The sequence below is a fragment of the Lipotes vexillifer genome, unplaced genomic scaffold (assembly GCF_000442215.2).
Source record: "Lipotes vexillifer unplaced genomic scaffold, Lipotes_vexillifer_v1.1 scaffold322, whole genome shotgun sequence".
Lineage (NCBI taxonomy): Eukaryota > Metazoa > Chordata > Mammalia > Artiodactyla > Lipotidae > Lipotes > Lipotes vexillifer.
In genome coordinates, this window is record NW_006776528.1 from 1,053,627 (window position 1) to 1,069,536 (window position 15,910).

Here is a 15,910-nt window from a genome sequence, read left to right on the forward strand (position 1 = left end):
GTATGTGCTCAAGGGCATGGGTCCCGGACACGGCTGCTGCCCTAAGTCACTGGCTGTCTGACCTGGGTGATTTACTTAACTTCTTTGTGCCTGAGGTGCGTCACTTTTAAAAATGGCAATAAAAACAATAAGTACTATTCCTTCCTCTTAAAATTCTTCACAGAATTAAATCAGTTAATTTTAATAATTTTAGAAGTTATTATTATGGGATTAGCTCTTGTTGCCTGGTCAGCCTCAACCCCATTTAGTTTTAGAAGATGAGCTTGTGTCTTCCTTCACTGATAAAGGAATGTCCTGCCCATCGCCCTAAATTACACACACCCACACCCATCCTCATGGGGTTTTTCAGTCTCTGCTAGGAGGAAGTGTGCCTTCTGTTATTCAAGCTCAGCCAGCCTCTCTGCCTGTGACCCTCATCCTGTTCCCTTCCATGTTTTTCTGGATCTGGCTTCACATCCTACATTCCCATGTACTGTTCTCTCTCTTCAGGTTCTTTTTTTTCCCTTTATAATGGTCCTAGGTCCTTACTCTCTCTATATCTAAGTCTCTCCAATTCAAACACAGTAAATGTATCAAGCGTGTCTCTTGATCCTGAATCTTACTCTTACTTTTATATTTTCACTCTCATTCTTATCTACTCATGTTCTAAACTTCATATCTCTACTACCTTACCCTTTAGTCATTTATCTACCAACAGCATCTTAATTATTCTGTTGAAATATTAAAGGTATTCTGGTCTATTGAAATTATTCCAGCGGTCACCAGTGGCCTTCTTATTGTCAAGTCCAATGGACAGTTTTCAGTCGTTCCCTAATAGTGGACTTCTTTATAGTTACTGGTGCTATTACTCAGTCCTTCTTTGAAATCCTCTATTCTCCTGGCTTCCATGACACCAAATTTTTCTGATTCTTTAAAAATTGCTCTGAGTGTAGTGTTTTCAGTATTGCTCTTTATAAGTAGTCTGTAACATTATTTTCCATTTCATTTTATATCCAAAAATTCTCTAGGAAAGTATTTTCAATTTCAAAAGAATAGGTATTTGTTTACTTATCTTTCTGCCCTTTTTGTTGTTGATACCTAGTTTTATTACGTTAAGGTCGGTATATTTTGGAATATATTGAGATTTTCTTTGTAGTCAAAACTTGATCATGTTTTCTTCGGTGTTTGATGGGCATTTGAAAAAAAATTCTCTTCTTTATATATGTATACATAGATGCAGATTATAGAAAATTAGATATATATGCAGATTATTGTTAATCATACCTTTCAAATAGTTTCTATCATTGATTATTTTTGTTTCTTTGATTTGTCCATTTTTGAGAGTTTCATTAAAGTCACCTCCATTTACTTCAACTATTCTTTCTGCACATGGTTCAATGCTCTGATAGTTGATGCATGAGTGTACATTACTGTTACATCTCCTCGGGGGATTGTATCTTTTCTTTCTGTAAACCATCCCTGTTGTAAGTCTTCCTCCTCCACTCCGACGCTTCCTCTTCTGCCTCCTTCAAGAGATGTTCCACAAGGTCCTTCTCTCGCCCCTTGCTTTCTCATGTTACCTGTATGTCCTGAGAAACCATCTCTGTTCTTAGGTGTCCACATGGCATGCAGTGATATTCAGATTTAATCCCAAGTGCAGACATTTATCCAAGGTTCTAACGACTACAGCCAGCTTTCTGATGGGCTGCTCCACCTGGACGCCCTCAAACTCAACAGATTCAAAGTTCTCTCATCCCCTTTGTCCATAAACCATCTCCTCTATAGAGATATTCTCTGGCTCATTTCATGGCCTCACCATTTACCTGGCCATCCAAATAAAAATCTTAAAGAGTTCACAAACTTGGGTCTATTGTTTGTCTGGGGTCTAAGAAAAAATAACCATCTGGAGGCAATTGTGGTTCGTGGTTTAGGGAGAAATTGCTACTGATTTTTCACAGTTGCCTAAATAAAAGAGTTATAATCACCCTACCCCCAGGTCATGGTGTAGTGCTCTTCGTCCAGAAAAAAACAATCTAAGCATTTGGGAGAAGGGGATCTGGCTGAAGACCCCAGGATGTGCCAGGATCCAAGTTAATAGCTAAGTGATTTTGGACAGTTGGCTTCTGAGGACCTCAATTCCTTTATCTTGGAATTATTGAGAATTAAATACACTGATATAGATAGAGAGAATTTTTTCTTGAGCTTACAAGAGAAATTATTTTGATAATCTCATTATCTGGTCCTCATGATTTCAAAAGTTAACAATCATCATAAAGAGACCAATATGCCTAATATTCAAATGTTATCTTAGACCATCTTTTTTTTATGTATCCTTATATCAGGGAGCAACGGCCTCTGGTTTTCTTAAAATAATGTCTCCTTTACATCGAGATACTTGGTCTACCCTAATTTTTCTCTTCCTTTGATAAATCATCCACATTCATTTAACCTTTTTCCTGAGTTTCCACTCTCCACCCCTTTAATCATTTTCACTGCTCTGTCTTGGATCCTCTCCAATTTCTCTGTACCTTTTGGAAAGTTAGAAATCCCAAACGGAGCATGACACTCTAGTAAGGGCCAAGTTGACGCCAAATATAGCTCATGACACTCTATCTTGTCACTTGAGTGACAGGCAACACCATTAAGACTTCTCAGTAGCTTAACAGATTTAAAAGGCACACGCCTACCTTGCAGGCCCCAAGATCAAACTCCAGGGATGTGATCGGCGTGCACTTGTGGAAGGAACTTCATGCTGTCATTGGCCGCCTCTGGAGAATGAGGAGGTGTGCCCAGAATTTCTAGAGGATGCAGCCCGACGCATCTATGTGTGGATCCGGGGAGGCCGGCACACACGTGGGATCTGGGAGAAAAGCATGGCGGTTGAACTTAGAGGGTTTGTTTTTTTTTTTAAAAAAAAAAAGCTGATTCTTTTTACCATTTAGACCTCAGACATTCTGGGGTCATCTTAATACAGTTGCGGTGAGTCTAGTTATTTGGCTTGCATGACTACACGTTTTCTTTTTCTACAGAAAGCATTTAACTTTCTTAGTTTAAATGCAGAGGGTTCCATAGGGGCTAGTGAGGTATGGAGTCTGGAGAAGGAGGCAAATTCGTTCTGATAAGTGGTCTGATGGGTGTCCTGGAAAGTCTTGAAATAGTGGAAGCTCATTACAGAGCACTGAGATTCAGCGAGCTTGGAACAAATGTAGAAAAGGAAATTAATTTGGGAGTGAGAAGGGTCGAAGATCTTGCTTCAGACATTTTTACCAGTGTTAGAGGTTTAGGGACATCGTCACGGAGACAGAAAGTGATGGTTTGGGGAGGAGGTAGAGTGGGCGGCGGAGCAGCGCGTATTTCAGATGAGCCTCTCACCCAGGCTTTGCCATGGGAGGCAGCCCTGCAGGCCTAGATCTTACAGCCGGACACAGGGCCGGGGGCAGTGCCGGCACGGGGGCACTCAGCTGGTATTCGGAGACTAAGGAAGTCGCTAGGAGGATCACCCACCACTAGATCCCAGGGCAAAAGGGGGCAAAAAAAGTGGGTTCACCACGCTGCTGACTGCTGTCCTCCCCCCCACTGGCTCATGAAGGAACCAAAGCCTTGCCTCTTCCCTCCACTAGCCTGGCTGAGGCTGAGCTCGTGCTGGACCAGTTAAACATTCTCCGCGCTGTGGAGTGATGGAGAGGGGGTTGTTTCGGCTGGAGCCAGATGAGGACAGGTGGTGCCACCAGCTACAGGCGACTTCATTCCAGTTGGCTCTAGAGCCGCCATTCTTGGTCTTTTTGCAGTTTATGGGGTGGGGAGGTGGCCGATGGGGAGGGAATCTGGAGGCACTCAGAGGTGTCAGTAAATCACAACGGCTTTCACCAGCTGGCAACCCTTTTCACACGGCGCGGCAGAGGCGCTGGCATTGAGAGATGGTTGTGCAGACACACAGCTGAATTACTGATGTTCCAGGAGCCCTGTGGGGGCCTCTTCCTGCTGCAGGTGCCTGAGATCTTTCTGTGCTTCATCAGGGCGGCAGAAAGTGCTTCACAGTTTCGAAAGTTGAAGTTCCTTGGAGCCTGGAGTCCTGGTAAGGGACCCTCCAGCGACCCAGACTTCCTATACTGTTTCCCTGGTAGACGGCCCCTCAGCCCATTGATTCATTCTCAGAACCTGGACGGCAACAACCTCCGGGTCTTCATGAAGTTCACCCCAGCAAGCCAGGCAGGCCATCTTTCTCTGGAGCAGAAAGATTGAGTTGCATTGTCTAGAACTGTCTCTATTAGTTTTTTTTCTTTTTTAACATCTTTATTGGAGTATAATTGCTTTACAATGGTGTGTTAGTTTCTGCTTTATAACACAGTGAATCAGCTGTACATATACTCTATTAGTTATTGATGGTGACAGTATAATCTCACGCAAGCCCCGTGGTGTCTGAAAGCCCATATGTCCCCACGATGGCCTAGCATTTGAACACAGTCGTGCTTAGCAGTGGGAGGGTTCTCTTGCAGGAGCCACGGTGCCTGGGAGCAGCTTAGGGACCCTGTCTCAGCCTTTCTGTCTTTGCCAGCTTGTGGAAGGGATGCTTTGCTCATAAACATCATGTGGGAAAAGCAGGTGCAGGTGCCGTGGCCACCCCTGGAGGGAGAGGGGTGTCGGGGTGGGCAGAGGGACTGTGCACGCTTGGAGGTTCTACTGGCCAAGCTGAGACAATTGCTCGGCCCTCGGGGTCTGTGCCCAGCTCTGCAGGACGGCAGAGGGGCCGCGCTTGCTGAGAATCTGGAGACGCTGTGTCCTCTGTTCTCGATGGTTTTCCTGCCCCCAAACCTATGCATAGTTCCACAGATCAAGGAGCATGAGCTGTGCCCCTTCCTGAGGAACCGATCACATTTATCAAATGTCCACGTGGATCGGACACTGAGCCAGATCCTTCGCATGGATTATCTTTGATCCTCACGGCATCCCTATGCAGTGGGTATTATTTCTGTAGTAGCTTGAGCAGGGAGGGAGGTAGATGGGGTGGGGTGTGTGGGATAATGATATCCCCGGGGGTAGGGATGATCACTGTGAGGTTCAGAGGTCAGGAGGTAGCAAGTGTGCCCCTGAGGGGTGAACTGAACAGGAACAACCAGTTGTGTGGTGTGTGGTCTCTGGGCTTTAGAGGAAGATGCCTTCTGGCCCAGCAGGGATCCTGGCAGATTTTGTTTCCCTGGCTAATTGGGCATTTGTTCACGCTGTCGCCCCACTCACAGAACCAGGCAACAAAGAGGTCTTCAGCATCCACAGGAGGGGGGCAAAGCAAAACAAAGCCCCGAGCAGTGCAGTGCTATTAATTCAAATTAGTGACTCTCACCTGCGAATGAAGCTGGTGCCTGACAGATTGCTGGTTCTGGGGGGTGCAGCAAAGAACAGACCAGGGGCTCTGCTCAGCTGGCAGGTGATGGATGCCACCTCCCTGTCCTGCACCCCATGTGGCCTCTTCCAGGTGTTTCCTGTCTCTGACAGTGTCCCCTCGCTGCCCCCCTAGTGCCCAAAGTCCTGCAGGTCCACGTGTCGACCCAGGGGGCTGGCCTCCAAAGGAGAGGCCTGCTGACCGCCCCTGATGTAAAGTGATGTAAAGTTGTACAGGTGGTATCTCTGGAAATTCACTCTGCAGAGGCTGGTCTGAAATGGGAGTGATTTCCGGGCAGCACTCAAGGGTGTGTGGTTGCCACGTAGGCACATTTCTCTTATTTATCTCTGCCGACATAAAGGTGTGTTTAATTATAAGGCCTCTTTTCATTCATGCCTTCCGCCACTCCAGCAGTACAGATACAGTGTGAATAAGACAGGGTTCTTGAGAGACAACTTGATCTTCACAAGAAACCCTTTGAAGTGGGTAAGTTTAATCTTATTTTAGGGCTGGGGACTCAGGGAAGTAAAGCAGTTCTCCAAAGGTCACTCGGCAAGTAGATGGTAAAGATGGGATTCGAATCCAAGTCCTCTCATTGCAGAGATGGATGTTAATTTTACGTCAGTGATGGGCCTGTGTTTTCCCCATGTACTCTAGCATGAAGGTGGACTGTTCAAGTAACCGCACTGCAGAAGGATCACAGAGCCTGGGGACTGGCACGTCACCTAATTGAGCTGCTGACTCAGGGCTCCTGTGTGTCAGTGAGGGAGGGGTGTCAGGAGGTCGGTCACCCGCCGAGCCCCACTTGCTTTCACTGGGAAGGACATGAGGGGGAGAAGGTTGAGGTGCAGGCATTTCACACATGCAGCTTCACACGTGGACATGGGCACCCTGTACTGTTTCTGTCACCCATTCGTCTCCCCTCTGTCCTGTCCATCAGAGCTGTGTTAGGGCCTGCAACACTTGCCTGCAAACCTGGATCTTTGTCTTCTGTTCTATCTGGGAAAAAGGCTTTCTTGTAGGAGTGAATGGAAATCCAGGGGATCCCTGCCCCCATTCTTGACCCAGCCCCCGAGGGTTATTTTTTTGCAGTAAATCCAGACTCTCATTTTCTAGGCTGCAGCCTTGGTGGTGAGAGGCATTGCTATTTAAATAACATGTTTTCTTTTCTGTGAAGAAGCAATCTCATTCTGCACCAGCTTTTCCATACATCTAACTGCAAACACAAAGCCCTGGGAAAGCGAGTGGGTCTTGGATTTGTCCCGTGTTTGCTAATTGCCTGAGACCTTTCTATTTAAACAAGTGCTTCTTTCATTGCAGACTTTCCACAAACACAGCTTTGGAGAGGGTTTATATTTTTAGGGAAAAGTAAATAGCTCCGCGTTGTGCTGTACGAGCAACTGTATATGGTGGAGAAACCTGGGGGCCGGGCACAGTATCTCCTGCTTTGGGACCTGTGCCCAAATGCTTCTCTTTGTTATGTCATTTCTTCATTCATTCATTCAGCCAATGCACACTGAATGTCTTCTATGTGCAGGTGACATGGTACTTGCGGGGAATATAGAGGAAAAAGAATTTCTAAACTGATCTCTGAAGGACCTCATGGTCTAGTGAGGGACAAAGGCCATGATACAGATTATAATGCAGAGAAGAAATCGTATGAAATGAAGTAAAGAGATGGGACTTCTGACCTTCTCTGGAGGAGGAGAAAGGAGTGCCAGGAAGCTTCCTGGAAGTGGTAAAATTTGGGTTAAGACTTAAAGAGTAGGAATTAGCAAAATGGAAAAGTGAGGGTGGTCTCAATTTGCGAGAGCATTTTTTAAAGGTTCGTGAAAGAGAATGGTGCCTTGCAAGTAGCTCTGTTTGATTCTTTGGGGTCCATGCGGCAGAGCGGAGTGCTGAGAGGTTCCATTGGAGAGAGAAAGGCAGGGACCAAATTATGAACTTACTTCCTCGCTAAGAATGCCCACCCAGGGAGGAGGTTAAAATTATCCAAAAGCAGTGGTATGCCATGGAAAGGCTTTAAGCAGTCGACCTTAATGTGTTTACATTTTAGAAAAATCATGGAGATTGCACTGGAAAAGGGCAAGACCCTTTTGTGTTTGATGGACAGTGACTGAGCAGGTAGGGAAGAGGCGGCCGATTCCCAACGTATTAAGAAAGCAGAGCTGATGAGACAGGAAGGCAGGTTGTGTGTAGGAGAGCATGAGGGGGAGGAGGAGTGATCCCCAGGTCACCGGCATGGTTGACTCGGTAGGATAAGACTTTGGAGAAGGGAGAGCGTGGCTGTTTCTAGTTGCTCTGGAATCTGAGGGACCCGGGTGTCATGCCAGTGGAGATGTCCAGGAAATAGTTGTTCACGTTGGTCTGATGCTCAGAAGAGAGATGCTCTAGAGAGTTAGACTTGGAAAATACGAGTGGTTGAAAGTATGAGAGCAGGCGAGATGTTCCAGGAGAGCAGAGAGCACGTGAGTGGGGAGACCCTGTGGAACGTGGGCATTTAAGAGATGGGCATGAAGGAGACCCGCTGATCCCTAGAACCCAGAGAGCCAAGGGGGTCGAGGTCACACAAGTCAGGGAGGACAGAATTTTGAAGGTGGAGTTGCCAATACTATCAAATGCTGCACAACACAGTTGAAAAATCTCCATTAAATTTAAAAACTGTGGAGCCCACAGGTAAACTTTTCGGAGGTGTTGATACAGAGAAGATGCTTTCAGGAAGCAAGGCTGTGAAGCCAAGAGCAGAAACGAGGCAGCAGCTGGAAGGGTGTGTGAGGCTGAGGGGACTGACGCCCGCCCCAGCACACGGGGTGGATTCGGCATTGGTGCTGTCAAGTCTTCTTGGGTAAGGGGATGCTAGTAAAAACCGTGTGTCATGGGCTTCCCTGGTGGCGCAGTGGTTGGGAGTCCGCCTGCCGATGCAGGGGGCGCTGGTTCGTGCCCCGGTCCGGGAAGATCCCACATTGCCGCGGAGCGGCTGGGCCCGTGAGCCATGGCTGCTGGGCCTGCGTGTCCGGAGCCTGTGCTCCGAGACGGGAGGGGCCGCGGCGGTGAGAGGCCCGCGTACCGCAAAAAAACCCCAAACCAAACCAAACCAAAAAAACCGTGTGTCATGAACTGCTCAAGCAGTAGGATGACTGGCTTGAGAAGGAAGCTACGCCAGGAAGATGAAGAGAAAATACCAGCGTCGGAACTAGTCTTTGAACATGGTTTCCTGATTCATACATGAGGAAGAGCTGATTGTGAAACCTGCTTCTTCTGATGCTGTGATTAGGAGAGCAGGCTCTGGACTCTGAAATCCAGTTGCCTTGGTTCAGATTCCAGTTCTGTCACTTACTAGCTGTGTGAGCTTGGGAGAGTTCCTTAGCCTTTCTGTGCTTCAGTTTTTTTGCTTGTAAAATGAAGATCGTGATAGAATCTTCCTCATAGGATTGCTAAAACAGCGACAAGTCCACACATTTAAAACACTTTGCACAGTTTCTGACACACAACTATCATTCAGTAAATGTTAGCTACATTATCCTTACAGTATTTTGCATCCATATCATGCTTTTGATCACACGTAATGTTTAAAGCTTCTCCACACATTTATTCACATTGTGGAACACAGAAAGGGAACTAATTGTGAAACTAGGGTGTATTGCATCTGCACAGTTCCTTCCCAGTTCAAACAAACTCAGGGAAACTGGGACCCAGGGATTCACATGACTTGTCTGAGGAGACACAGCTCGTGGGCAGAGCCAGAACTTATCCCGGGTCACTGACTTGGTGCTCAGTGTTTCTCCTGATGCTGATGATCATAGAACATCAGACTTAAAGAGGACTTTTAGTTTAGAGGTTGAAAGAGGGCAGACTTTGAGGCCGAACCTTCCATTGGATTTAATCCAGGTTTAACCATTGCACTGCCTCTGTTATCCATGCAGCATCTTTTCGTGAGATTCAGAAATTCCTATACTTAAGAAGTTCACACTCTTGATGTTCTTTGTCATCAAGTCTACTTTTATAACTACCAGATGTTATTATTGTTAGTATTTATCCAGTCCATATTTTGGTAATTTATTTTTTTCACACTTACATTTTAGAAAAATCATGGAGATTGCACTGGAAAAGTGCAAGACCTTTCCAGGAGGAGCGCCTCCTCTTCCTCCTCCTCCTCTCCCCCCTCTCTTCCTTCCCTCCTTCTTTGTTTCTTGGTCGTGTATCCTTAGGGCAGTGATCCTCAAATTTAGTATTCATCAGAGCCTCTTGAGGAACGTGTTGAGAAGGAGCATCTTGGCCTCCCCTTCCTTAGGTCTGGGCTGGGAACAGTGGTGTTTTCACAAACATCTCCCTTGGGTCGTTGCTGGTAGACCTTCCCTCGAAAGCTGGTTTTCTGGGGAGTTTAGGCAGGAAGATTGCAGTGTGGAGTGAAGATGTTTTCATTTGAAGGAAAGGATATCAAACCACAACATTGGTGCTGTTCCTGCTTCTCCAGTCCCAGTGGCCATCGGATTTGAACTGAATCCACAGTTTAGATTTCCTCCTTTTCTTTTTAAACGTGGAAAGTAGCTGCCCCAGGAAAGGGCTCCCACAGAGGAGAGTGGCTTCTGTTTGCAGGTGTGGATGAAAACTATTGCTGCCGTATCAGTAAGCAAAGGATGTTGAGGCCATGAAGCCATCACATTACAGCCTCCCCAGATGACCCTCAGGGAACTCAGGATAGAACTTGATGCCCCCATCAAGCTCTCAGCCACTGCAGCCACACACACACACACACACACACACACCCCACCATGGTGCACCTGAGGAGATTGCGGATGAGAAGACACAGGACACTGGCCCCAGATGGCTGAGGTGCATATCAAAGGAATGATGTCAGTGAGCCCAGACTCTTGCATCTTCCCATACATAGAAAAGCACTAAATTCCTTAACCCGAGATGTCTGGTTTTCTTTAATTAACAGTAATCTTTTGATGTTCCAACTACCTGGTCTTTATTGCAAAAACTCCTACATATCCTGACACCCACCTTGCCTCTTTGGAGCGGTTTCTCAGAGTTATCTGAGATGCTCTGTACTGGGCTTAAGCCCTCAGTTTTGTCCGCCAAATAAAACGTAACTCTCAACTTTAAGTTGTGCATTTTTTTTCAGTTGACAGAGGGCTGGGGCTCCACTGGCTCTGAACCAGTGAAGTGGGCACACTCCTTCTAGGCTTTTCCACACAGACAGCTCAAATACCTTTGGTTCGGGGCTATTTGAATGTGTCCTGTCAATCTGCTTATTCTTCCATTGGATAAACATTTCTTGAGGCAGACTTTATCATGTGTGAGAGGAATATGACCATGACTAAGACCCACATCTATTTTCCAGGAAATCACGGTTCAGTGGAGGTATGATGGGCATGGGGAGCCATGTGAAGTGGAAGAGACAGGAATAAAGAGGTGTAAACAAGATATTACAAAGGTGGGAGATTTACAGGTGTCTTCAGAATTCCTTGGGAGGCTTCAGAGGGAAGTGGAAATGGAACCTGGTTCCTGGTTCCTGGTGATAGGTTACTAAAAGCGGAGGATAAAGCAGCTTGTTATACGGTGATATTCATATTTAAAAAACATGATTAATTACAGCTTATCATGGGGTTTAGCAAATAATTAAAAAAACTCAAACCTAATATTCCTTAAAAGGCCTGTCTGATCCCTTTGTTTTCAATTTCACATGGCATTTGTGGGGAAATACCTATTTCTCCAACTAGCGCAGTCACTCATCCTTGGGTGGCAGTGGCGTCTCCTCACCGAGTGGTCTGTGGTTGGTTCATCTCTGGCCTTTCCGTTCCCTCTCGGGCTCCTCGCTGACTGTCAAGGATCTTCCTCATGGTCTTGTTCAGTCGCTGTTTCCCGAACCTTCCATGTATCGTGTTCGACTGCTGTGGACCGTGTCTGTCTTTGTTAGTCCCCTTCATCTTCTGGCTCTGCAAGAACAGGCAGGTCATCAAGACGCTGATACTGTTTCCTCAGAAAGTGGAGTGATTAGCTTCTTTCAGGGTTGCCCCTGTCTGAAGAAGATGAAGGGGGGCTGCTGAGGGTGAGAACCCGATAGGAGTCTTGACTGAGTGTGTTGAGTTACAGGGTGGTGATGATGATGATGATGATGATGATGATGCCGAAGGTCAAGACTTGAGGAACGCTTGACTGGTGGGGGGGCCCTTGCAGGATGCTGAATGGCAGGTGTGCAAGCAGAGCTTATCTGGAAGCTCTCGAATTTTTAGGAAAATCAGGGCTTACAACGTTGGATGAATCTCCTGCCAAGTCAGCAAATGATGGATTCTGCCAGACAGTGCGGGACATCTCAAGAATTTTGATGTCTGTTCTTTGCCTCCTTGATTTACTTACAGTTTCAGTTTCCTTCCACTTTCACAGATCATATGTGTTTCATTTTACCCGCCTTCCCCTGTCGCCATGCATCCATGAGACCCTGGACAGGCAGCCTGTATTTGGGGACCACAGTAGGTCAGACAGAAGGAGGTGGGGGACTGCGACAGATCCTCCACTCAGGGAGCAGCCACGGACTGTGACCCAGCCCCAGCTTTCCCTTCTGAAAAGACTATGAGATGCTCTAGGCAGGGGGGCAGGAGGCTGGTTTCCCTGGACTGGGTGGGTGCATCCGAGGAGAGAGGGGAGCAGCAGACGCTGTTTACCTCATGTCCTTGCCTTCAGGTGAGACTTCAATTAAATCACACCAGGAAGGTCTGAGTTCTTTTCTTTATTCAAATGCCAGAAAAAGACCAGTTTCTGTGATACGTTTTAAAAAATGATTTTATTACCTAGTAACTTTTGCCTTAAGAAAATCATTATCAAAATTAACAAATATTTACCGAATCTCAGATGTCATTTATTGAGTCATTATACGCCCAGAATTGTTTTCAGTGCTTTACATACAGGAGCCTCTTAAAACCAAGCAACTGTTGTCTGAAGTTGCTAGACTCAGTACACAGGCAGGAAACTCAGGCTCAGGGAAATGACTTATTCAGGGTCACATGGGCAGCAAGTGAGGAAGTCCTGACTTCTCTGAGTCTGAATTGCGTGCTTCTGGTTGCTCCTCTCCGTGGACTACAGCACGAGACACAGGATATGTTTAAAAGAATAAGACACAGGCCCTGTTGTAAATGCTCACATCCCACGATGGATTCTAAATTCTTCACATTTTATTTAAACCTGATGATTCTCTTTAAGTCCTAGAAAAGAGGAACAGGAAAAATTCTTTGTAAAATCTTAATCTTTAATAAAGACAGTTACTAAGTCACTCTCAAGACCTTTTTGATGGTTAAAGAATCATCGTCTGATCCGTCTTTCAGTGGCTTTTCAATTGCTATTGTTTTCTGTGTGTCTGCGTTCCTACTGATGTCCCTTATATGATGTAAAGTCCAGGTGACCTTTGTACAGAGAGTCAGCATGTGCCCAGGGGAGAAATGAGTCAACCGTTCGTTTAGACCAACCTTCGTGTTGTCCTGGCCTTGTCTTCCTCTTACACAAACCTTCAACCCTAAATCGAGGAACCCTAATTGTGTCCCTAAAACATTATTCGTAAGAGTCATGGGTGTCTTAGCTTCGGCCTCCTTCCTTGCAGCCCTGCCCTGTCCTTCTTTCCCATGGACAACAGTGCATTAGAGCTTTTAAGCAAGGGCTCTTCATCCTCTAACTTCTCTTGAATTTGAATCTTGAGCTGAGTGAAAAAGAGCTTAAATATGCTTGCATTAGACCAGCCTGTTTCTATCACAGGACCACTCCTACTTTCTTGCCTCTTAGACATCTAAAGCTGCCTCTGAAGTTTTTTGCATATTTCCAACCTGAGGACCCAATATCCTATCTCAGAATTCCCCTTTGCTGGAGTCAGCTCGATGTGGGTTCCCTTGCTTGTAACCAAGTAAGCTCAACCGGGTCTCTTCTCAATGACCACTTCTTGCTCAGTCATGTACTCAGTACATATTTATTAAGGGCCTACTGTGTCCTCTGGGGAAGATGGTTCTAGGCTCTCCGTCAGCAGCAGGAGCCGTGGCATGTGCACCTCGGGGCTCTGTGTCTCGCTGGGAGCTGGGTGGGGAGTGTTTGTACTGGGCTGGCGGATAATTAATGAGTTTGTTTCTGTGCTGGTGGTTGGAGCTGACACGGTGCTGGCAGGTGCCTTTGTCTTGCTTCGTTCCATCCATCTTTATCGGATCTGCCAGGCTCGCCTGTGCTCCTTTTCTTTCTGTCTTTGCGTTGAAGGCAGCTGGGGATGGGTCTGCAGGGGAACCCTCCCAGGACAGTCCTGGCAGCGGGAATGTCCTCTGTCTGTGCGATGAGGCTTTTCTAGTGCTTATTGCCCACCCGGCCCGCCCTCTGCCTTCATCCATCACACCTGCAGCGGAACAGGGGACTTGGGCATTGGGAGGACGGTGTGCAGACGTTCCCAGGACGCTCTCTTCTTGAGCAGTGAGCTCCATCAGCTTCTCCCTCGTCTTTATCTTCCTTCACGTGTGTGGCAAAGGAGAAGTCATACGAGACTCATAGGAAATGCAGTTTTCCAGCTGTTTTCTTGTTCACTCCTTTTCTGGAGAAACTTCGCTTTGACATCTAGACCCAGAGCTGCCTGCCTGCAACATCTCACCCTCCGGCTTGGTTCTTCTTTTCTGCTCCAGCAGAAAAGGCACAGTTCATCCGCTTAAGGCGGAAACCCAAGTCCACTTTACTCTTTCCTATTCTCTGTCCTCTCCATGTAATCAATTAGCAGTTTCTGCCAACTGCATCCACTTAACACCCCTTATTATTTTTGCATTGCTACTCCCATGTTATCTCAGACCATTGTCATTTTTGGTCAAATTTTTAATTGTAGAATTAGAAACCAAAAAAAAAAAAATCACATGACTGCTATGGAATTCATATGCATTATTATTTTCCGTCTGTATTATTCCAGCAACCCCCAAACGGGAAGCCACGCTTGGCAGTTGGGCCCTATTTCGCTCCCTTCATCCGTGTTTGGAGGATCTAAACAAAAGCCTGATTGTTTTATTCCATCGTTTAAAAATTTCCAGTGGGTTCTGACTGTTCTCAAGCCTGGAAAGGGACTTCCCTGGTGGGTCCGGTGGGAAAGAATCTGCCTTCCAGTGCAGGGGACGTGGGTTTGATCCCTGGTTGGGGAACTAAGATCCCACGTGCCACGGGGCAGCTAAGCCCGCACGTCACAACTACTGAGCTCGCATGCCTCAACTAGAGAGCCTGTGTGCCGCAAACTACAGAGCCCACGTGCTGTGGAGCCCACATGCCACAACTAGGGAGAGAAAACCTGCATGCCACAACTAGAGAGAAGCCTGTGCGCCGCATCAAAGAGCCCACGTGCCACAACTAAGACCCAACACAGCCAATAAATAAATAAAGCAAAGAAATTATTATTTTAAAAAAAAGAAGAAGACTGGACAAACGACTTAGCATCTTATGGACAAAGTTTGACTTATAGTCAGAAGCCCCCTCCCCTTGAAAGTATCTTGCTGTCCTTCCTCTGAAAGTAAACACATCAGGCTCTAGCCCTGCTCTGCCTTCTTCCCAGGATGTCTTTTCCCACCCGCATCCCTCCTTCACTGGGCTAAACTGTACTCACCGTTTATTTCAACCTCTATGTCATGTCCGCTGGAAACCTTTCCCGCTCCTTGTAGCCGGGGTCATGCCCTTCCCATGTGCTCCCATGTGCCTGTATGTACTCACGGCATCATTTACTGCAGTGTGTTGGAATTACCACTTTGCAGATGGTCTTTGCACTGGATAGGAAGCTCTTTTAGGGCAGGGCCTGCATGTCATTCACTGTCACTGTATTCTGTAGGCCGACACGGGTGTATTAGGTGCTAGGTTATTGGAGGGCCACTGGCAGCATTATGTGTCGTTTCCCCTGGATTCTTTGCTGGGCACCTCACCTATAGATTTCTGAAAGCACAGATAGCAGGGCTTTGTAGTTTCCTGTCATGTGCCTGAGCGGCCCCCCCTCCACTAGGTGGTATGTTCCACATTGGCTGGGTCTGTACTCTGTCCAGCTCTCTGTACCGCATGGGACTTGATACAGTTTCTGCACACAGTAGGCACCTACTGTGTGCTGGTTCTTTCTAGACACTGGAGGTGTCGCGATGATCAAACCTGTGTGCTCTCAGTCCTTACAGAGTTCATGTCCTTGCATCAGGGCACAGTTGTTTGCGGTCTGAGGAAATAGCGCCCTCATCTATAAAAGGAATCATCCCTAGTTGGCCCTGCAAGTTGAAGTCCCCTGTGAGGACCAGCATCCCAGAATTCTGCCTGTCAGCCTAGTGCATCCGCTCATGCTGAGATGACCATGGACTCAGAGACGTTGCAATGTCTCGTTCTTTCCCAGCGCCTACTGTGGGTTGAGCCTCTCCATTCACACAGCTGAGGCTGGTTTGGGGGCTGGGTGGGTTGGAGGTTGGATCCTGATGCTCGTAAGCAGTCCCTCTTACAAGGCCCAAATCCCAGCACCTCTGTGGTAGACCTGGAAATCCTTGGAAGGTTTCCATGTAGTGCCTGCCCTCGGCGCCACTCTGTGCA